Source organism: Ischnura elegans, chromosome 6 (genome assembly GCF_921293095.1).
Source record: "Ischnura elegans chromosome 6, ioIscEleg1.1, whole genome shotgun sequence".
Taxonomy (NCBI): domain Eukaryota; kingdom Metazoa; phylum Arthropoda; class Insecta; order Odonata; family Coenagrionidae; genus Ischnura; species Ischnura elegans.
This window is the reverse complement of record NC_060251.1, coordinates 74998059-75022359: the sequence shown is the minus strand read 5'-3', so window position 1 is coordinate 75022359 and position 24301 is coordinate 74998059.

Genomic DNA, 24301 nt, shown 5'->3' with positions numbered 1-24301 from the left:
AAGTGGGCATCGTGTCCTCTCAACCGGTCATTTTTAACGGAATTAATTTGTAAAATTTGAGAGAAAGAAAAAAATTGACAAGGGACGAAAGCTGACAGTGTACTTTATGGCCAGTAATTCGTCACGGATATAAACCGGTGGAGAGGGTTTTGATATTAACCCTTAGATCTACTCTTTCAGGGCTCCACCCCGACCCACTTCGGGCGGCATTTCTTCTCACTCCCGCATACTTTCAAGATTCTCGAAAAAGATGAGAGTTCGTTATCTTACCTACTATAGCCCTACTTCCCCATATCCACCAAAAAATAATATTCATTACGGGTAAAGAGTAAGGATAAGTACAGGGCCGGAGTGGTCACTCCCTTGATCTCAACATAACAGAAGAAACTCAATTGTGACGTGTAAATGTGTCACGTGACCAGCGTGCAATCGCAAAACTGCGCATCATTGCCGTGCATTCCAAGACAAACCATTCAAGGGAACAAGGGGACAGCATAGAGGAGGCCCAATTCCATCCCATAAGAGGTTGATTTATGTTGCCACTCAAAACAGGTTTCGAAAATGTCCGCTATGTGGTGATGAGTGAAATGCGATCCAAACATTTTGCGGTATAATGTTTGTCATAACGAGGGATGGCGTTGGATAGCAATGAATTTCATTCATCACATCATCAGGAATGTAAACTTCGGATGGTATCCCTAATTACACCTTATTTCCCCGTGAAACTCGGATCAGTTTGTTCGTCAGCGACGCAAGTGGCGACTTTGTAAACCCATTTAAATGCGCGGAGGGCGACAACACATTATGAGGCCGACTTGAGGACCATCTATTGTAATATTGGTGTAAGAGAAGCTCAGTATCCTTCGAGTTAAAACCGTACCGACCTCAGCGAATAAAGTAAAAAATATATTTTAATTTCGATGAGAGGAAATTTCCCTGAACCGGAAAACGAACCACGGACCTTTGCCTTTCCGGGCCTCTGCACAGATCACTAAACTAACCACGCTCATGAATCTTCATGGCAATTGTACCGGAAATCAGGAATTGCAGCTTCATTGAAGTCCTTTCTCCCTCACATTGCCATACTTGATGGACCGCGAGGGCCAAAACATCTTGTACCATGAGCCTCGGTACAATTGCCATAGGAATTTAGGAACCTGGAGCCCTACCCAATAACTAAATCTCCTCGTTTCCGAAATTTCGGAATCGAACTTTCCGTTTCCGTATCCGATTCCGTTTCCGTCAATCGGAAGGGCTTCTATGTCATCCACTATGCTAAATTTATTGCGTTTTTAAAAGCGTCAACGCTTCTCAAGGCATAAACGTTCTCAATTATTTTCGCCTGTAACTTTATTTAATTCCTAACTCCGTGCATAAACATCCATTTCCCATAATATTAAGTACACATACCGTGCCAGTATTACTTATTACTTGTGATTTCTTACCATATTCTGCAGCACCACTACCGCGGTAAAATATCCCATAACTTACCACCTGGCACATCTCTTTCCGATTCCGAAAATTCATTTTTAGAGACCCTCCGTCATTTTGGACGCTCACGGAAGAGTTTCTGAGACGGAAAGTTCGTACAGACCTTAGTGAATAGCTCAATCCGAAATTATGACGTCTTTCCAAAAACCAACCACGAACTATCCGAGAGATTCCCATAATAATGGACAGGGCTCTTGGATATCGCAGTGGTCTGCGCAGAGCCCGGAAGGCCGTGGTTCGATTTCCGGTCCAAGGGATTTTTTTCTCATGGCAATTCATGCATATTTCACCGCCGTTCACGCCGCAGGCTTCTAAATATTTGGCACAAGTTAAAAATACTTTAATATATTTATTTTAATTAGAAAAGTACCTATTTTTTCTCCTGGCTTAATCGATGTGTCAACAATATTCTATAAAGCCACTATGTGCAACAAAATGCAGTATTATTGCGGTATTATCAAGATGTGTTTTCGTCCGCGTACATGATTTTATCAGCTATAGTTTCCATAAGGATCCTCAGGCGATCGCGCCGCGTTCCACATTAATCTTATCTTACCTAAGTGGCCATTCAAGCCTCTGTAGGTTTTTGTCCTCACTAACAACATGTCGCCATCTTTCTCCTTCTTCCATCCATGCCATCTCTGCTCTCAACTTTTCTGTGTTCTTCCGCACTTGGTTCTGCCATCTTAGCTGGGGTCGCACCAGCGGTCGAGGTAGCTTTTCTGACACCATTCTTAGATTGAGTATCCTACTCTCCTCTTTACGTTACCAGCTCACCTCAGCCTCCTACTTTTTATTCGGGATATTATCAGTGGTCATGGTGCCGGAACGCCGTTCCGGCACTGGTTAGCAAAAGGCATAATAGTCAAATTACACCTTTATCAATTATGTTGCCTCAAAATTTCTCATACATAATTCGTAACACAAAAAAATGTAATAAAATGTAAATAATAACTTGTAATAAAATAACATAGAGTAATATTTCACTTCTAAAAAAAGTTAGGAGATGTGCGTTCTGGCACTGCTAATTTTGCCATGACGTTACTGGATATTGTATCTCAGTCTTTATGCAGTTCCCTAAGCTCTTTGCTTGACTTGATACTCTACACACCATTTTCATCAATGGAACTATGGATGGTTCTTAATATTTTCTATATTAAAAAGGCGCGTATTTTCCCACGTCACGTGATACATTTAATAGGTGCACGTTTTGGCTGAAGAAGGTGCGAAGTACCCGCCCTCCACTTCCTCCAAGATTCGAGCCCTTTCACGGGCCGGGCTCAAAAAGGTTGGCACTCACGTTCGCCCCTCCCTCCCCAACCTCCGTCGAGAACTCCCCTGCTCAGCATCGTTTGGTCTACGAGGGGAGAGGATGAGCGTGGTAGATTGGAGGCTGACGAGATGTGGGTCTCGGAGAGGATGAATAGGGTGCGCTGAGAGGAGAGCAAGACGAGTGGAGAGGTGTTAAATATGAACTGATTTGTTGAGGCCTTAACCTTGTGGAATACCGTTTTAATTTAAGAAAAATTAAAAATTTTGCTTCCTACAACTTAACAATTAATCAAGACACTGCATAATTTTCAATACTAGAGATATATTTAGTCTTGAAATTGATACAGTGTATCGAATCTAGTCGGTGATCAAAGGTTAAGTTGCAGAAAGCAAAGTTTGTTATTTTGCTTAACTTAAAGTGTTCAATATTTTTAGAAAGGCCTGACATGGGTGATAAAGGTGAAAGAAAGACTAAAAATTGGTAAGATGTGATTATTAAATCGTTCTCCATTTTTTTACTTTCGACTGAGTTAGAGTTTCAAACGAAAGAAAGAGACTCGTATTTCCAGTTTCTCGATCTGTTGCCCAATGCTCCAGCTGCTCGCGGCGAAACATCTTTCCGGAAATAATTCAAGATGATGACCGTCGTTCAAAAAGTTGCAACAACCCATCACCATCATTAGAATTATAAAGATGTAGTTGATGGCATCCCCTCATTAGGTGTCACAGGTGCTGTATTAGAGGGCAGATCTAGTCCTTAAAATTCCTGACAGTATACCTTTACCAGGCACCATTTTTGATTGTCGTAAAAGATTTTTTCAATCAACGTAACCTTTAAATGCATAGGCTCTGAATCATCATATGCATTTAATTTCATCTACCGTTTGGAAAAAGTTAAGGGGACCCGAAGTTAGCCGCCTGAATCCGGAGACATTTTCTGCATGCTTGCATTATCACTTGATTTGGATAGCTAGCAACTTCGGGGAAAAATGGGATACTGGGATGGGATGGGAAAAGTTATCGGCGAAATAACATAGGAAGGTCCTGAGGAAAGATATAGTAAAACCTAATTTTGTGGGAGTACATTATCACCAGCACTAGTTAAAAAGTCACTCAAAAAGGACCCACGTAAGAAATGTTTCTGGTGGAATAAGACCATGATTGCAGACCAAAGCAAAACATTTAAATTTGAATGTTTAATGAATAAAATGGTAATAGTGTATTTTTTATATTAGATTGATTTGATTAAAATGTCACCACTGGAGAAACTATACCCTTGTAGCCATCTTAATAATAATAATCATCACCCATATTTCCCTTGCTCCCTATTTATATTCCACTTCATCCTTTTACTTATAGAACCTACGAAAAACCTTATTCCAGCCCCTTCACGGGTTCCATGGCTCACCAACGGGCGGGCACTTGCTCCTTCCTGCCCCACCCTTCCTCCATCAAAGACCCTACCTCTCCCCGTCTATGAAGGAAAGAGGAAGAGCGTGATAGATTGGAAGCTCAAGAGATGTGGGTCTCTAGGAGGGTGGACAGTGGGAACAAAGAGGACGACGAATGAAGAGATGTTAAATATGGTTGAGGAAGGATTATAGTAGATAGCATGGATACGAGAACGGCAGACAATTTGGTGAAGAAATGATTGAAGATGTTGAGAGGGTGATTATGGCGCAAATTTTGGATGGGACGAAGAAGAATAATACTAATTTTCGGCATTTTGCAACACGGTTTTCGATGGCACGAATAATTAAAGGTAGAGATAAAAATAACTCAATAAATAAGATACACCAGACATATGTTAGTAATTAAAAACAAACTTATGTTTTACTGAAGTACATATAATTTTGAGGTTGGTGATACCGTTCTTACTCATTAAAAACCCAACGAATTTGATAAGATTACTATGACAAGCACGATGATCTCAACTGAGTGTCACAGCTGGGCTTGCATTATATGAGTGACGATAAATACACAATAAGTGACGATAAATCTAAAGTTATGGACATTTTGGACTGCCTTTAAAGACAATTGTAAAAGATTTACCATTGGAATGCACAGGAAAAGTTGGTAAAATAACTTTAAGAGTTATTAAATGTAGTTATAATAATTTTAGGAGTATGTAAGCATTCCAATTTTAAAGAAGGTAAAAGTTTTACTATGCCAAAAAAGCAGGTAAAAGCTAAATGCAAAATTAGCCACTTCATTTCAGATATTTTTTGGAAGCTTTTCTTTCGGCATTCCCTAACACATTAATACTCCTCAGTCGCGTGTCAGTGAGTAAGATAGAGGATTAATGATATTTCGAGAGAGACGATTTGAAAGAGGCCTCGATACGGAAAAACATGAAAATTAATTAGAGACTGAGATTCAGGGATTGCAAAAGAAATTGCATTAGTCACTATCGCAATAAAAGATTAAAATTTGTTAATTTGGGTGCAAAGAAGTAGTAGTGATAGGCCGGAAAGGTGGAGGATAAGATGAAATAAAAAGGAAGTATAAATCATCAGAAACATTAACGTAGGCGTTTGGCATGAAATTCAACGTATTCTAATGCCCGAGGCGAATTGTAATCGACAACGATGAAAGACTTTAAGTTGTACATAACATAACACGCACAAATCACACACCCAATTATATACATGCCAGCTTATAAGATATTCTTAGATATTAATATGCCTTACCCTACGTTGAAATTTACTTCGAAGGTGAGGGTGTAATTATCATTCAAATAAATTCCATTCCAATTAAATCTTCATCCTGAGCTCCATAAAATATATCGACATTAACGAACGGACCTTACCATTGATATCCTCAGAAGATTAGACCTAACAATGTTTCGGTAAATTGTGTATCGGGAAAAATGTTTAAGATGACGTATCAGCTAATTTTTCTGAAAAAATTGAAAAACCAAATAACATAACATCACAATACAAATGTTAATGGATGCTTCCGCAGTGTGGTTCAGTTGGCGCATCTTGGATTCCGGGTGGACCTCCGCGTCGATACATATTCACACGACAGTATCGTCGGCGTTGCAGCAGGTGTCTTCAGGTTTGAGGCTTTTCGGATGCCAGTTCACAAACCGACCAATCAGGACGCACATGCAAGGGCGTATTCATGATCAAAACTAAAAGGGGAAAGCCGTGATCGTTCAAGTTGTGACACAGAAAAGGTTAAGGATACAAAATGCCAAGAAAATTATAACAGCGCTTGATTAGTTTTTAAAAGTATTTGCTCCGAAAAAATATTTTTATTTTAATAAAATGTTTTAAACTAATATAACTCCTCTTGGATTTTATAGGAAATTTGTTCAAATACTTCATTTTAAACCAAATTTACATCTGCTTCTTGGGGGGCAGCTGCCCCTCCCCCTCCCCCCCCACCCTCACTGGGTAGGCCAATGCGCACCAGGCCAAAACCAAGGCAGACGGGAAAATACTGGCACCCGACACTCCAAACCTGAAGAAGCCTGCTGCAACGCCGACGAAACGGTGTTACGGAGTAAATCAGCGCGGAGGACAACCTGGAAGCCAAGCTACTCCCATCTCAATTCAAATTTCTTCTTACTTCAAACCGTGTTATCACGCCTTCTTTTCTATCAACCTTAACGTAACTGACAGAATGCCTATGAATAATGATGATCCAGTCAATGTACTCTTTTACCTTCAGTCATTCAGTTCCTTTGAATTGTTCCACCTTACTTGGAAACTATGCGAATAGCCCGTTTCTAATTAAGCTTGCGAGCCGTTCAGCTGCGGACACACCCTAAAGAAACTATTATGCTCTCGCTCTCTTCTTTCCTTTCCCTCCGTCGATCCCATATAAAATTCGAGCCGCTTTTTTTCTCTCCGTAGCACGCATCCCCGCTGCGAACGTGAGTCACGGAAAGTCGGGAGGATTCACGAAAACGCCCTCTTCTCTCGACCACTCGGCTAGTTATCGCCTTTCTCGTCCCCTCGCCACTATTCCCCGCCACACGGTCTTCCTGTGTGCGTCAAGTTGCCCCAGCGCGGTGTCGTCACCATGAATATTACAAAAGAGGATGCACAAGTGGGCCTCTAAATGTGTTGTCACCCACCGCATTTAAATGGGTTTACAAAGTCGCCACTCGCGTCGCTGACAGACAAAATGATCCGAATTTCAATGGGAAATAAGGTATAAGTAGGGCTGCTAATCTGAATTTATATAAATGATTATGTGATCTATCAAATTAATAAATTGCTATTCCTCGTAATCGGGTAGTTTCCTCCATCAAAGAAAACGAAAGACATTGATTGCGATTCGTTACCCACCATTAGTGTATTCATAATACACATATTATTTGGTTTTCGAAATACCGGTTTAGACGAATGGCAAGGGTCAAATTTTATCCTCATTTGAAAAAGGCCAGATTGGCGCCCATGCGATTCCACTCCACGTGACGTCACAGGGACCTAGTTTCTACACGAGAGGATAGGAGTTATACATCCCCTGAGGTTACCAATGCATGCATGAGGCAAAGAGCTCAGGGAAACATGTCTTAATAATCACCTATTAAACCTGCCTAAGGTCGGAAAGTTTTCTTCGTTTGATAAGGTATTAAAAAACCTTTTTTAAGCCAGGCGCTACCAGCCAGCAAGGTACTCAGCTACCCGCTAGCATCCTGCGTCCTATCAGCGCTTAGAGCCTCGATCAAGGTCACCTCACAAGGCGGGAGGGGGAACCAGAAATGCGTCGCACGGACTTTTCCCATCATTCCTACTTACGCGTCGCGTTTTCGCGCGCTTGAAATTTTTCACTTTTCATTTAATCGCGAAAAATAGATATCGTCATTTAAAAATCTAAAAGCGTGAAATACGTACTCCAGGAGTAATAATCTTTCGATTTAGGCAATAAAAAAATAATAGGAAACCACCCTATTATCAACATTTTAATGCAAAATATTGAAAAATAAGTGGATCGCATTGCACTCATCAACGCGCCGCGGACATTTTTGAAAACCGATTAAAATGCGACCTAAGAAGCAACAGAAGTCAACCTTTTATGGGATGGAATTGGGTCTCTTCTTTGCCGTCCCCTTGGGCATTACAGTCTCTTGGCTTCCAATTCGGCCACTCATCGGTTAGAATTCATTGGACGTTAGTGAATAAGTTCGTGCCTGATGTTGAACACCCGGATGATTTGGCACTGAATTATCTGATATGCAGGGGTATATGCATAATGAAATTTTTTGAGAAGGGAAAACTTAAGAGAAATCAACTTATATATTATCCCTTTTGACTCTTCAGCTGTCTGACAGAAAATAGTTTTCATTCAAGAATTTAATTTAAATATAATCTTAATTATTGATGCACAATTATTGAACGGACTACAGTAACTTAAGAGGTTTACATTCATTGAAAATTGGTTTCGTTGATGAAGAGTACATTAGAAAGGAAATTTAGTGTGAAGATTAAGGAACATTTTAACTTTTAAAGAAATATAACTTTGTTGACCGGAGCAACTTTAATCAACACCTATTTAATTTTGTAGGAAGTCTCCGCAGCTTCATGTGTTAATTATTGTTTGTGTTTATTTAGGGAAATATTGCTTTCTAATCATTATCTCTCGGCATTTCGCACTTTCTAATGAGAGCGTTATCAAAAGCGTTATCTTAGAGGATTGGTTATTAAAATGCTGCGGTGACCCTAATCTACCTTAACCGTTAGCCTACCGTTGATAAAGACACAAGTGCTCCACCATAACAGGGTTAGTAAGAAAAACGGTCATCATGTCTGCTCAATCCTTCGATGTAATGTCAATCCATAGATTGGTTTGACAAATCTCTTATCAGTTAATCTTTTCACACCTACGTATTTCATCTCTTTTGGATACTTTTTTTTACTTGTTCCATATATTTCATTCGAGGTATTCCTTTTCCGTTCCATTCACTTATACCTCGACGATTATATTCATCAGGCAATTATGCATCAGGATATTGTCGATTTGGTTGCCCCGTCACCTTCCTAAAATATTCACGAGGCTCTCTCCTACTCTTCCTAAGACTTCCTCAACACTTCCTCGATCGATTCATTTGATTATATCGGCAGACTACCTTAATGATAGCCGAAGTCATCATCAGATTCGAACCATGTGTCTCATTCATCTAGCAACCAAGCCTCCAAAGCACGTAAAGGAACAGTCATTTCCGGGAGTGAATATCCACCCCCGTCGCTCATTCTGCGATGAGATTCTGGCAAACTTGATTGTTCGCGCACGCAGCCAATGCCGCCCTGTTTTCACAATGTTTACATAGTGTGGGGGAGGAGGGTGTGCGTTGGGCGCTACGAGTGGGTACGGGCGAGGGAAGAGGAAGACGCTGAAGAAAGGAAAAAGGGAGGAAGTTGAGATCGCTGCAACGGGGGCTTGAGAGAACTTTTTAGGGGGCGGCGACGAGAAAGCGAGGGATCGGTTCCCCTCACACTATGCCTGGGAAGGTGTAAGGATAAGGAAAGCTGAACGAGGTTCCACCGAGGAACATTGATAAGTAGGCGGAGCAACCTTATAGGCCATATCCGTGTCTCTAAAAGTAGAAAATCCAAAATCCCAATCAAATAATTGATGATTGATAAATGATGAATCAACCCTACCTGATTTAAGCTCTCTCTATCTATGTTTTTGTCCTAATTTTCGACAGTAGTGACGATATCGTCCATAATATAGTCAATTGACGTCCAAGTAGCGGTAAAAAATCATAAATCAAGGAAAAACCTCCCTAGTTATGCTTACGGTATTAATTTTCTGTAAGTAAGGCATTCGCAAACATGGTAACATATCTTAAAAAGGTCGTTTTACTTACTTAAATAAAAATATCATTCATTAATGACTAGTGCCCCAAACATTGGCTAAATTATGCGATCAACTTTTCATAAATAATAAATTTAAAATTTTCATTCAGTCCATTTTCATAAATATCCAAATATATGCTCTTCTTATACTACTTCGCCGACTGCCGATACAATAATTTGGGTCCTTTACCTTGTATGTTCTTCTTATAATTTCTACAAATAACCCCGCAAGCCGCGTTAATAGGTGTTTGGTTGAAAGAGTTAGGAAACCAACAAAACATTAACAAGAATGCAAAAAACGTGGGTGGGAGTTTTGAGAATTGAGCACCAGAATTCGACCCAGACTTTACTGCAGCTCTTGAAGATGGAAAACGAATTCCTATTAACGAAAAAATTCACCAAATCATCTATAATTTCGTTTCTGGTGGGACTTAAAATACCGTGAAGTTTTGATATGATGTACGGGTTAAAATCACCGAGTGATTGAAAATCATCGCCATAAAACTCTTCGTCAAAACTTTGATTTAGAATGCATGTCGTCTATTTCAAAGGAAATTTTTGGTAAAACTTGCCAAAAGTATTTGTACAGTATCGTTCTTTGACGCGGAACTACCTTAAGGTTTCGAGTTTTGGATGGTTGTCTGTGATGGAGTTTGAAGGGTGGGGCCGAAGGGTGTGGCTGGCTGTCGAGGGAAGGGAGAGGGAGTATTTGGAAGGAGGGGCTTGAGTGGGAGGTGGAGAAGGAGGAGGAGCTGTCGGGCTGGAGGAAGACGAGCAAAAGACTTGAGTAGGATGAAAGCTATGGGCGTGCGCATGGTAATTGCCTGGAGAATGGCTCACCAAACGGTGCCAGAATGTTGGCGGGATAAGCTACGGAGTGAAAAATAAACAGATTAATTGGTCGCAGCTCTGATATCGTTTAGCATGAATTTCAGTAAATACTGTGATAGATGGCAGTTAATATTTCTAGGGTTTTACACCGGGTCGGGTCCTCCATATCTGCTTCCAACTTTTCGACAAGACTCACCGTAGAGAAGGAAGTGAAAAAACATGGACACAGAGCAGAGTAAAAAATATATAGACAAATTAATAATCGATTACGACGTGAAACTAAGAGGGCAAGGGAGGCTTGGTGGAAAAGACAGTGTGAGGAAATGGAAAAGTTCCATAAGGATGGAGAAGTACGTTAAGAATAAGGCACGTTGTACGCCAAAGTTAAGTCGCTATCGGGCGGCAAAAGAGGTCGAGCCATGTCTAAAATTAAGGTTAAGGATGGGAGGATGCTAACCGAGCGAGCAGAGGTACAGGGTAGGTGGAAGGAATACGTGGAGGACCTGTATGACGGAATGAACAGACCAGAGAGATTGACTCTAGAGGAGGAAAGTGCAGTGGAGGAGGACAATCTTGGGCCGGGGATATTAGATTCGGAAATAGAGAGAGCACTTCGTGATATGAAGGCTAGGAAAGCAGTAGGCGTGGACAATATCCCGTGTGAGCTTCTGAAGAATCTAGGGAAGGATAGTAAGAAATGATTTTTCGAATTAGTACGCAGGATCTATGAAGAGGGAAGTTTGCCGGAGGATTACGTGAAGACGGTGCTAATTCCACTACCGATAAAGAAGAAAGATGTGGAATGCGGAGATAATGGTACTATTAGCCAAATATCGCACGCGGCGAACGTGGTACTGAGGATATTGAACAGACGAATGGAGGCGAGACCAAACGAGTATTTGGGCGAAGATCAGTTTGGTTATGGAAAAGGGAAGTCAACTCGTGATGCAATAGCGATAATGAGGTCCATGGTTGAGAGGAACCTGGAATATGAACAGAGACGTGTATGCCTGTTTCGTATATTTTGAAAAAGCATTTGATAGGGTGAACTGTGTAAAGTTAATGAATATTCTCAAGATGATAGGCGTAGATTGGAGGGATAGGCGACTCGTTTGTAATCTTTACATGGCCCAGACAGCGCAAATGAGGGTACCGGACGGAGAATCTGGATGGGCAAGGATAGGCTGAGGAGTGAGACAAGGTTGTCCTTTATCAGCGCTGCTTTTTGATATAGACTGAGGAGATGATAAGAGAAGCGTGGGACAAGTTGGAAGCTGGAGTGAGAGTGGGAGGAATGATGTTCAAATCAGTTAGGTTTGCGGATGATCAGGCATTGATTACCCAGTCAGCGAGGAGAGTAAAGGCTCTAGTTGATACGTTAGAGAGGCTGTGCGTGGAGTGAGCGAGGATCCATTTAATTATACCGGCAGACTTCTTTAGCAATAATTAATTATCAAAGTTATATCAGATTCTAACCTTGTGTTTCATTCATCTAACTACAATGGCAAATTCCCCAAATCCTCGGGAGTCATCCATATATCTAGTTGTATTTAATAAAAGGGCATATTTGACAAAAGTCAACTATTAACACCCAGTAAATTTTAACATTCACATACTAACCTGGAAGCTGCCTAAATAGGCGTGTGATGAGGGTGTTAGGACACCAGTCGTTTACATACAAAAAGGATATACTCTAACGAAATATCGCCTAGTATTAATCACAGTGCTTTATCTCACGGTGGAAAACTGAATGACCATACCTATCTGTTCGGCAAAATATTTCTCTTAATTTATCCCTTTTATCGGACCTAGAAATGTTGTGGGGTTCTAATATTATTTCCTCCAAGTCGTTCTCAAAGATATCCATTCCCAATTGCTCAATAAATCTAAGCCTAGCGCGCAACCTCCGAGCCTCTACCATCTCCCAACCTAATTTGTTTAACATCTGTGTAACGCACTCTGTACGTCCTTAGCATTTTTTGACAAATCGCGCAGCTTTCCTTTGTATTTTAATAAGTTCACGTATTTTGTCCCTCTGTACCAGATCCCATTTGCTCGCCGTGCCTTCAAGGTGTGCCCGCATGAGTGCGAAATAGCACCGCTTTCTAAGTTTTTAATTCAATATTCTTTCCACAATACAGTTGAAGATTCCTAGACCCTTGAGGGTACTGCCACAACTGTATATTATGTGGGCTCCCCACCATAGGTTCGAAGTTATCGTGGCTTCTAGATACTTCACTTCATCTGTCGCGTTTACTAATTTAAGCATACCGAGACTAGCCACGATGAAAACTTTACGGAGTCTTTCGTTACTGCGAAAAATTGTGCGAAAATTTCATAGAGAAAAAAATTCTTTTCCAGTATGGTCCACGAATTTCCACAGAAGGGAAAAATGCCTAGGTAGCGTAGCTGGCTAAAGCACATGAACGGAAATCGGGATATCCGGGTTCTACTTCTGGAATGATTTTTTTCTCCGCGTAATTTTCGCACAATTTGTCGCAATAACGTTTATAAATTCCACAGCATATACATGGGGTTAGGGGTACGACCTTTGCAAGAAACGCACCGTCGTACATTTAGGCTTAAGTATTAAAAACAAAGGGGACTTCATAGTGGAGGCCCAATTCCATCCCATAAAAGATTTGATTTCTGTTGCCACTTCGGTACATTTTAATCGGAATTCAAAAATTTCCACGGCGCGGTCATGAGTGCAATGCGATGTACTTTTTTTCCAATGTTTTGCATTAAAATGCTAGTAAATAGGAGGAATGGCAATTTATCAATTTGATAGATGACATCATCATGTATATAAATACCAATTAATACCCCTATTTATACCATATTTCCCCGAGTAACTCGGATCATTCTGTTCATCAGCGACGCGTGTGGCGACTTTTGTAAACCCGTTCAACCCTTTCTAACCCAGAGCTGCTTCTAGGAGAAATCAAATTTCAAGTTTTCTCACAAAAAAAACTTGAAAACTTTGCACTCAATCATAATTGTCATGGTAGCCAAATATTTTATCACTAATATTTACACTACAAAATAATATGTAGTTTAGACAATTCCCAGGTGAGGATGAAAATGTATGCATTTTTGATGCTGCTTAGGAGCAGCATTGGGCTATAATGGGTTGAATGAGCGGTGAATAACAGCTCATTTAGAGGCCGTCTTTTGCATCCTCTTTTGCAATATCCGTGTTCCAAACGGTGATTCGTTAAGAGAAGAGAGAAAATACGACTGTTCGAGAGGGATTGATTCGTCCTCTTGAAGCTCCCGCGTGGCGTGAGACGCTGGTTTTGCGCGGCACATCACCTGTGACGCGTCACCACGTCCTTCCCTTCCCCGCTCCGCCCCGGCACCAGACGCCGCCGCCGTCGTCGCAACCGTATTCCCCTCTCGCACGCCCAAATTTCCCCCTCACCCTATTACCCGGCTAATTCGCACGTTGCACGTCAATGGAACGCACCGCCGCTCCCGACCCTTCTACTACCCCCGCACACCTCCGTTCCACCCCACCCCACACTCTCTTTCCCTCGACATAAGGGTTTGTTCGTTAGCCATCGAGATTTGGGTTGATAATAATGGGCTCGTTCAAAAATTTTCTTTAATTTTTTTTGCTGACATATAATTAACAAAAATAACCTGAATGTGAACCGGCACTTAAGTTACTACCAAATATTTTAACATTTTCTTACAAAATTTTGTTTTAAATGAAGGCGGAAGTATATTTCCCAGTAACTATATTTATCATCTGAAGTCAAAAAATTAGAGTAAAAGGTATTGATATGACAACCCCTTTTTTACAATAAAACTAAAATAACTCCTCAACCAACCTGAAAATTGAAAGAAAACATTCTATGGCATTTGGTTACCGCATTATGTTGCTACTTATGCAACATACCTTCAGCTTAATGGGATAAAAAGACTTTTTTGCACAAAGCACTTCGTTTGAGAAAATTACCAGTTATTCTAATAGCGCACTCTGTGAAAAAAATTGCGATTTAATAAGGGAGACATCAGCACAAACACCCAGGATTGGACGGGAGCAGTCACCGGCATGAATAGCCCGCCACAACTCTATATAAAAAAAACTGCTAAGATCTTCGATAATTATAAATCAACCTTTTAAAATATAGTATTCTATACTACCCGAATAATTATAACTATTCGCGTACTATAAAACGTTAAGGTGCAACATTTAAGGTTGAATTTATCACAATAAGCAGTGGACATATTTCGACGAACATCGAACAGAGGAACATCGAATAGCGGCTTATCAGCGACAATTGAATTAACTTTCTTATTTATAAAGAAGCCGGCGGACTAGACAGTGATAATCCTTAACGGAGTCAGCCGAATGTCAATGCATAAGTTGGACAGGGGTTAAATAGTGCAATGCCGAAAATTTCAATCCGATGTAATTTTTCTATGACTACTTTAACAAGACAAAAAGGTTATGCACACATCAAAATACTCTAGAAATAAGTCAGACCATGCAATTAAATAATAATCTATTCAAAGAATTCTCTGACAGGAGGGGGAATATTACTAAAAATTATCTTTCTGTATCATTCAAGAAATAAAGTACGCAGAAGAAACTTGGAAGGCAACAAAGTCGGGAAAATTATAAGCTTCTTTTAACATTTGCGAAATTATTTGTAGGTGAATTTGGATATATTTGAAGTTACCTTGAAACATAATAACCGGTCAAATGCTTCAAGCGTTTTTGAAGAAATATTACTGTTTAGTAAAAATTGGTGGTTACTTAAAAAATTAGAACAAAAATTTCATTGAAATTCTTGATTTTCATAATATTTAAAAGACTAAAAATATTTAAGTTCTATTTAACGACCAAAATTTATGGTGATATTGTGTATAATACAAGATAAAAACGAGTAGAAAAAATCATTAATAACAATGATGTTTTAAAAATACAATGTATACGAAAAGGTAGGTATCACAATGGAAGGCTTAGCAGATGGCTGTTGAAACTGGTGCGGGAGGCCAAGAGGTCAAGGAAATAAAGGAGTATTCGAGATGGAATTGAACTATATACTAAAAAATTACAAAACTAAACAATGAAAAAAGATTTCGGCAGGTTTAAAGTGCTTTTTTTTCTCCTTTTTAAATTTCTTAATGTGGTCAGTTTTTCACTTCACTGTGCGACCCTCTCACTTCGCTAGACGACTGCAACTTCTACCTTTTCAATAGTATACCCCTCCATCACCCCCTCTGCTCTTCGCAACCTCCATCCGACCTGAAGTGGGGCGTGGTGTTCGGGGAAAGAGAGAGAAAGGTTGGAGGCGATGCAAAAGGGGAGGAGCTGAAGGTGTTTGAGCAGACTGCTGCTGGGGAAGTGAGATACGTATTTCGCTGGAGGGGAGGTGATTATTTTTTCCCTCGGATTTTTCACAGAAACTGGCGAGCGGCTCAGAATGCCCGCCTCAGAACCGACTCCACCCGAAAAAATCCAATAGGGGATAAGGTGGAATTTTTAAAAGCGGTCGAAATAATTGTATCAGCTACGTTCTGATATAACACCTATTCAGGGCAAATTTCATTATAAAATGATCCATGATTACCATCCATATTGCGATTAAATTCATCTGCCGATTAAGGAGGTTTCTATGGAATACTTAAGAAGTATTCTGGCAGCATCCCATCACTTGATGCACTTTCCTCTTCAATTAAAACTAAAGCCTACGCCCTTTCATTCTATCTAAAAATGCTATTTTCATCCTTCCCATCCCTCGTTTACCTAACATTCTAGCCTACCAGCCAGGTAAGTGTTGAAAATTTTAATCGCTACCCATGAAGGAAAGTCTTTTTAAATGATCAACTTCCCTTACCAAGTTTATTGAGCTAAAATACTATAGATATTCTAGAAAAATATATAATTTTAAGATTACAATATTTTAGAAAATTGTGCGAAAGGTGTGCTCAGATCAAAAATTATATCTATGTATAAAAAAATGTCATTACTCAGATCAAAAATTACGATTAAATGCAAACATACCATGTCTTTTACTATTGAGCTATTTCCACGCGCCTATTAAGTGAAGTTATTAAAATCAACTGAAATAATTGTACCAGATGGATTCAGATATTATATCTATTTAGGGCAAATGTTGTTATAAAATCATTCATGATTATGAGCCAGAAAACTAATGAAAAAATTAAACGATTACCATAGAGGAAGATTACTTTTGAAATGATAAACTTCCCTTACCAAGTTTAGTGAGTTTAAATACTATAGATATTCCAGCAAAATACAAATAATAAATTCATCATCATCACTTATCAACAGTTCTGAGTTTGGTTGGACGCATCTTTCTATTCCTCTCCCCTGTCTGCTAACCTTTTCATAGCGTCGTATTTCTTCTCTTTTACATCCTTTATAACCTGTTCTATGTAACTCATTCGGGACCGTCCCTTGCCTTTCTTCCCTTCTACGATTATCTTCATCAGGCCATGATGTCTCATATTATGGCCATCTAAGTTGTCGCATCTTCTGCTTAAGATTTTTAGAAAAATTCTCTTATCTCCCACTATTCTTAGCACTTCCTCGTTACTTACACGGCCGAACTATGATACCTTAATCATTCTTCGGTAGCACCACATTTCGAACGCTTCCACTCTTGACTTCTCTGCTGCAGTCAACGTCCAAGCCTCGCTTACAAAGCTCACATGCTCCATATATAGCATCAGATGAATTGTTTCCTTACTTTTATGTTTGTACTCTCAGCTGTAAAGATTCTTATTTTTATTGAAAGCCCTCTTAGCCTGCGCTAGTCTATTAACTGTTTCTTTCATGATCGTCCATCGATGGAAATGGCTTCCCAGGTAAGAAAACTCTTTCATCTTTTCAATCTTATGTTTCCCTACGACATAAAAAATTTCACGTAAAGTGTGCCCAGTATCATTGTTTTGATCGAAAATTACGATAAAATGCAAAATAATGTATTTAACCGCTGAGCTATTTCCAACAGCAAATTATGTCAAATCAAACGAATTTGAACAAGCTTCATTAAAATGGTCAGAAGCGTCTGGTACGTTGGAAGTAATTCTATTAATAGATTTTCTATAATGGAACTAATATTGAAATCAGAATGACGCTCGCGCGATGGAAGGCGCTCACAAAAGTTTAACAGGGCAATTTCTAGATCCTAGCCGAGGCAATGGCGAAACAATATCGCCTATTGCTCTTTATAAAGCACCTGGAACGCCCACAAGGGTATCGATCCGAACTAAAAACTCGAGGATTACAGTTTATATGATAAATTTCCTCTTCAGCTTACTAATTTATCCAATGGACGACAATTTTATGCATCTTCATTAGTTCATGGTTTTAGATGTGGACTTAGTAGTATTTTTATTTCATCAAATGTTATACCAAATCCGTCGGTTTGAGAGAATCATCATGATAATAAAAGTAAAGATACATAATAAATATGCTTTTCGCACCAACCACAACATATAGGGAGGAAAATTCAAGAGATGAAGGCTGGTAGGTGGTATCAAAGGAGGGATAAATAGGGATATCTCTAAGAAAGCTTAAGGCTAAAACATCAAGGACAAATCATCTTACGAAAATGTTCATGCTAGGATAATATAAAGCGAATGTACGGGAGAGATACCGAAAGGGAATAAATTATATTTATATCACCATCAAATACATAACAACAAGATCAAATTCCTATATTTCCATGACGCGATCAAGAGTAAAAAATATCAAAGTCAAATTAAATTCGAATCTTCCATTAGCTACTTATATATCTTGCCAAATGGAGTTCAAAGAAAGCTTGGAAATGAAAGCCCGATACAAATTATATTCTGCGCAAACCCTCTCTTTTGTCAGTTTCCAGACCTGCCCCAATAAATGCTCATGTTTTCCTCTTACGTTTTCCAGATTTAATTACACTTCTCCACTTGCTTAAATTTTATTTCACAGCATAATAAGAAGAATCTGCATACCAATTTCACTCTAAGTTTTTATTTTATTTTATTTTATTTTACTCTAACTAAACATTTACTCGAATTTTTCTCGTGATAGGTTTTCCAGTTTTTACTTCTGGATTTTATTTCTAATGCATATAGCAGCGCCCGAAAGTGTCTATTGCTTACTAATCAATCTCGACTACTGTAAAGCCTCGTTTGTTCCAAAGTAGTTTTTTCATAAATTAGTTGGCACGCTCGGTTGTCCGAGGATATCGCCCAATAGGTAATTTTTTATGGCAATTTGGTATATCCACGCGATGTAAGTGATCATACAGTATGCGATAAGGATTAAAAATCTAAAGCGTGAAAGATAATAACAATGAAATCAATAGTTAAGTGTCAATGAATGAGACTTCCAAGTTTAAGCGGCAAGAAAAGTAAAGATTCGAAGATAGCAACACCCTTTAGCGTTTGCTCCCTTTATCTTTTTCATATTTCAAAGGTAGCACGCGAAGATATTCTAAGATATAAATACATATTCTAACTTTCGATCGATATTGTTTTATGGTTAACTGACCCATTATAAATGAACACAGAATCATTGCTACCTTTTGGCTAATTCTACCATATACTAATTGCTGTACATACTAAGTATATGTTTGCCAGTAAATGCTCTTAAAACTTCTTCGTTGTATGATAAGTAATTTTTCATCTCGAAACAGGAAATAGTATTCCTCACACTCACCAAATTCCAACAGCTACGTAATCCAACCAACAACACGACAGCATGGTTAACTTCCTCACCTGAAAGAAAAATTAAACTCTGTTAGAAGTGAAAATTTCAAGACAGGAGCATTTAAATTCTAAATTAGAAGTTAATAGGCTTGTTGGCACAATATACTCATCACTAGAAATGCATTTTTTCGACATTGAACAACGGCAGAAATCATCAGAAAAAAATTACCAAATGTATTAACAAAGGAAGTTAAAACAAATGAAAATATTCTAATCATTAATATGTCATAAAAAAATAAATACAGATTTCTGAAATTGGTCTAAAACACATAATAATGATCTAATAAAATATAATCAAGCTCATAAATTCGAAAAAAAGATCAAACGCATGTGGCCGATTGCAAAACCAAACTGAAATATACATATGCAGCATTTCAATATTACCGTTATTAAAGATCCATGTGATAGAGAATATCCATCGCAATTTATACAGATGGCAAGGAAAAATTGGAATTGGGAGAAGAAATATTTTATTTGAGTATTTGGATGAGCTTAGACCATTTGCACCTTAGGTAGGACAAGTAGAGAAGGATGGAAAATAACTCGGCGTCGCCGTTAACCTCCTTTTAAAGAAAAGTACCAAGAATACCACAGATTTACAACCCATCCGACTGACGAAACTTTGCACTTGCACAAAGCACTCAACCATGGATCTAGGAGTCTTAGAAAACTCTCTGCCGCAGGGACCCGAGTGCACGGGATGGGAGGCCAACGTCAACAAAATAACCACTCAATCAACCCTTATTTTTAAATTATTCTACCCATTAAGGTAGGTTTCCATTGATCATGATAGACGCATTCTGGGATCCTCCCCTTCCTTCATGCTCTCCTCTCTTCAACTCACAATAAGGCTCTGAGGGCTTTTCTAAACGTTTTTTTTTTATTACATGTTTTTTTGCTTTGTTCTTAGTATATTATTGTGCAAAAATGGAACTTGAGGGCTATGTAAATGTAAACATGTATTTTATATTCTAATTTGATGCTAGGTACATGGGGACATGTGTTGTATAAAAAATGGTTTTTTGAGGGCTTTTTAAAATTTTTTATTAGTTGTTCTTTTGATTTGTACTTTGATTTTTGTACATTTTTGTGTGTGATGTATCAACCAAGTATCAACCAAGCTGGTACTTTGCATTTTGTATTTTTCTCTTAATGTACTTCCTGAATTTATGTTACCACCCGACTTCATGGTCGACTTGTAGCAATTTATGTAATAATAACAATAATAATACTATTCCCTTTCATTCTATCTAAAAATCAAATTCTCTTCCTTCCTCTCCCTCGTTTACCCAAAATTCTACTCTCAAACACTGCTTTCAATATTTCCTCCACGTTAATTACTCCTTGCATCAATAACTTCTGTCTCCTCCGTATCTCATCTAGAAGCTGCCTATTCTCACCCATAATGTCCAGCACTTCATCATTCTTAACCAAACCCACTCCAGGGAAAATAATATTATCAAATAAATCAAATTAATCATTAATTTTAAATTGGGTATAACCTGTGATCATTACAGACATTATTATTATTATTATTACTATGAGTAATGTAACACCTTTCAAAATGTACAGTGTTTCAGGAGAAATCTACAACACTTCAGGAGGTACTTTTCAATCTTTGAGATTAAGTAAACGATAGCTTTGAGAAATTATCAACAATACGATTGCGCGATTTCATCCATTTTAAGGTTACTTGTTTTAGACAATTATAATCACACATTTTCGTTCAACCTTAAATAGTTAATGTCCTAAAAATCCAGAGTATTAAATAAAATGTCAAAAAGGCTGGATAACCTAAAAAATGTTTTAATGGTAACTGCCAAGTGCATCCAAAAATATTTGCGTTTCTATAGCTCAGTGGCTAAACTATTGCGAATCCATGTTTTTGGACAAAAAATGCTTAAATTTGCCACCCTACCACCACCAGAAGTATTGTGTATTCCGATCTGAAACAACATGTGTACTGTGAACAAAGCCGTAACGTGTATTTTTATGTGCACTTAAGAATATGACCCAGTAATGTGTGGCATCTAATCTTTTTTCGATGATTCTGTTATCAAATTGTTTTAATACATATGATGGAGGAAGTTTCAATCATTTTCCTTGTATTTATTGATGTAATAATTACAGAGAACTGTGACGTATTCATTTAGAGTCCTCCTGAAACACCCAGTATATAAAATCACATCCATAATTCTTTAGATTAAAAAGATTGTCCTCTAAAACGATATGAAATATCCACACGGCGTCCAATACGCTTGGAAAGCGTATAGGCAGACCACACTCAGGGAAAGCCGACTTCCTTCAAGCCCTACCTCCCATCCTTCCTTCGAAATGCCATCCTCCACTTTGCCCCGTCTTCCTTACTCCACCCGAAACGCTATCTCCCAAGTTAACCCCACGTCCACGTAACCTTTCAACTAAATACCTCGATTTCAGCCTCAGGGAGGGCCTTGGCATTCTACCAACCGCTCCGAAACAAAAGCCTTTCTCCCTCGTACCTTAGCTGCTAACCGCCATGCCCACTGCATTCCTGACCTTAAAGTCCATCTCACATGCATTGCTTGGAACTGTAAACAATTTCAACGATGGCCCCGTTTGATTGTGCTCCCAAGGAATGCTCTGCGGGCCGGCAGCACATCTCGGAAGGCTCAAAAACTTTTCGGCACCAGATTACACGAGACTTGCATACGCCTGGTGTTCAGTCTCCCTCTTTTAATTCCAGTCACGGAGGACGCATACATTTTAGGATACTCCAGAAATGCCCATGGCTCTTTCTTTACGTGCAGGAGCAGAAAGGGGGATGAGTAAATACGAAGGTCTCAGCGAATACAGGTAAGGTATTTTCAAATTAGGATTTATTTACCTGACTATTTAAAAATAGCTTGGGTAAATAGCCTCAATGATTAATGGCCCCATGAGAAGTATTCCTTTACGTTGAAGTGATACTAATTGACTCAAAAAAAGAGGCCATCGATTGTCTTCTCAAGGACATTTTTTTTATTTAAAAAAGTTATTCGTGAAAGACATGCGCCAATACAAAGAACCCCACCTAATCCGTATTTTTATGCCTCTTTTCTCTAAATTTACGAGGTCGGTCCATTGCGGGTTATGATTAATGTGATCCGAATATACCCGAATTCCTTTTATTTCGAAAAATTCTGAGCACGATGTTTTTCATTAAAATCAAATCTACGGTAATATAAAAATTTGAAAATAAATGTCGTTGGATCTGGATAAAAATATAATTTTTTCCAGGTACAGGGTGGATGAAAATAATCATGATAATAATTATATGGAAACAAATCACGGCAGTCAGGAAGAGCAAACTACATTAAATATGGTTGCTCAAACTTTAAAGAGAGAAACTCTATTACTGAAATAAGAGAGAATTTATCTTCTCATAATTCAATATATGAGTAATTAATAGGAATTATAAAAGGGGTTTCATTTCAACAGCTATGCGAATCATTCACGTTTGAATGCTTTTCAAATAGTATCCAACCAAATCGCATAGTATACAAATTACCTCAGCAGATATTGCGTCAAAATCATCTTTACTATAAAAACCAATCAGTTTACAATCAGCTTTGATGAAACAAAATGGAAATCATTATGTCGCACCTTTACGGTAGCTGGCGTTTTTCTGGAAAATTAAACATAAAATGCGTGAATACTGCTTCACAAATCTTCAGATTAAGAGAGAGATTAAGTTTCCACTGGAGATGAAATGGCAAAACAAAATTATGCACTTGATTATCTGAATACAAGCTGCAGAAAATTAACTCTGACTAGCTGATTAGAGATATCATCAATTTACAAAGCTAAAGAAAGAGGATAAAAACCACATTGCCATATGATCTAATGACTATATTACAAGTTTCAAGAAAAATACGGCCATTAGCCTAATTCCAGAAGATATAAGGAAACATTAATTTATGCACACATTTTAATGCAATATCACATTGAATCGAGAATTTTAATACAGACGAGTTTCGCAATATCAAATTTATTTTCTGGAATGAAGTGCCTGAAGATCGAGAAGCGAGTGGGGTGAGGCATGACCCAATGGAGGGAGACAGAAAGAATGGTGGAGGGGAAGTGGGGAGTATCGCACCTGGGCACGAGAGAAAATCGAAGGCCTCGCCTTTTGTCGAGATATCTTTAAATTGGCGATAAAAAGGATGAACCTAAACCGGTCGGGATGCGCAGCGAGCACGAACGATCCGACCGACTTCCTTAAGATTAACGCCATGCTTCGTTCCGAACGAAAGAGGTCACCGGTGAAAAATTATGAAGCATAAAACTCAATTGGAGACTGATAGCGTCTGACTAACAGTATATTCTACAAGCCATGCCGACAGCAATTCATCTACTGACGAGAAAACCGCCGAATTTTACCTCGAGCTATTACTATATAAAAGCGAATCAAATCCAAATAAAAGTTGGGAAATGTTGGGAAAGTCTCCCAACGAAACGTCGGCCTACACCATGCAGACCCTGACCCGTTTGGAAACCCGAGAAGCTTTCATCCAGGCTATTCACCGGGAAAAGCTCAGATTCTCAAATCCAAATAAAAATTGCATTTTCTTATCAAATAGGAAAATAAACTATACATGAACGGAAGTAAAAAATTTATAAGTAAATTAGACGATGACTAGGTTTTTTAATACCCAAATCAAAAAAGAAATTCTACCAATCAACTCACTTGCGCATAAATCATGAAATAGGTATCAGTGGACTTAATACATTTTCTAAGCTCTCGCAAGATTTGATAACTTCCTTGTTACTAGCTTAACTTGAAAAAACGATGAGATTGACGAGGATGTTCAAATAAGGGCAGTTTTAAATTTTAAAAATAGATGAAACGTAATAGAATACAACAAAAACCTTGATAACATCTAAAACCGTCAAATTTTTCGCCAGCATAAAAAATAAGGGTGGTAAATGAATTGAAAGTTACTCTTGATTTTACGATAAAATGGTTGTGCACAGTGGGGCCTGAAAATGCAGCCAATTTCGGGGAAACAGCAGAATACACAGATGTCTGAGTGCTCTGGCGTCATCTCCTACACCTGCACTAAAAAACATCTCCCACACCTGCACAAATCCGGCCATTACGAGTCCATCAATGTATATCCATCCAATTCAACTGC